The sequence below is a fragment of the Trachypithecus francoisi genome, unplaced genomic scaffold, assembly GCF_009764315.1.
Source record: "Trachypithecus francoisi isolate TF-2019V2 unplaced genomic scaffold, Tfra_2.0 Lachesis_group5, whole genome shotgun sequence".
NCBI classification, from domain to species: Eukaryota; Metazoa; Chordata; class Mammalia; order Primates; family Cercopithecidae; genus Trachypithecus; species Trachypithecus francoisi.
In genome coordinates, this window is record NW_022681470.1 from 96,415,275 (window position 1) to 96,416,491 (window position 1,217).

The window sequence follows — 1,217 nt, forward strand, 5'->3', positions numbered from 1 at the left end:
AGGAATGCTATCTCTTTACTGGTAGTTCCCACAATAGTCCTGAGATTCACCCTGCCTTAGACATCCCAGGTTACATGCTCACCCATCCCTGTCCACTAATATCCAAGCAACATTCTTCACCCTCGTAAGTCAAAGATAAACTCCTCCCTTCACCCTGACCACAAGGAGTAAGAATGGGCAATGGTTGGATTCCTAAATGAAAATCAGGGACTGTTGCCAGAAAAAAAAAAAAAAAAAGTGGAATGTATATAATGGAGGAAAACAATAAATGCACCTAGAGCAATTTTTGCTACTTTTCTGTAGTACTTGTATTCAACATTCAACATTCTCCTAAAGTTACTCTCCTAAAACAGATGAAAATCTTCTCCCCGATCTTCTAGAGTGAGTAAAGGAATCCAGATGATCACACTGAACCCTAAAGGACATTTCAAAACCTCCATAATCTCAGGGAGAGGGACTCAATTTTTAAAAAATCTTGGAAAAGAAAAAGGAAAAGTTGTATGTTTCTTGCTCTTCTCTCTTGATGGAAACAAATACACATGCAAAAATTCAATCACAATAAGTGTGTCACATATTTAGTTTACCAATTCTGTAAGACTTCATAGTTATATAAAACTAATAATTACCATATACTGAATACCTTGCTATCATGCTAGGCAAAGTGACATTGACATTTAATCTACTGAAGAACTATGAAAATGAGGTATTATTATCTTCACTTTGTAAATGGGGAAACAGACCCAGAAAGGTTAAGAAATTTGCTCAAAGTCACAGAGCTGGCAACTGGAGGAGCCAGTAGTCAAAGGCAAGTCTGTGAGGCATGTGAGATTGTGCTCTCAACACTATATCATGGATTTTGTGATCTTGGCTCTAATTAGGGAACCAATATGGTGGATATGGTGTTATTTGAATTTACACATTTTTTGTATCTTATATGAAAAGTTCCTAGAATTAAAACTTTCATGAAGAAAACAAAAAAATAGCTGAGGATTTCTAGATGCACACTGTAAAAAGAAATGCAAATATTAATAGTAATAGTGTTCTATGAATTAGTTTAAGCATATACATGAAATGGTGCTAGAGTACATGTTGCAAGAGTAACTAACTGATGGCCTGGTTAGAAAAATGATAGAATGAGGTAAAGAAAGAGGTAGATTCTGGGAAACATAGATTAAAATGATGACACAAAAAATGAGAACAAAAACTACCTTACCCTC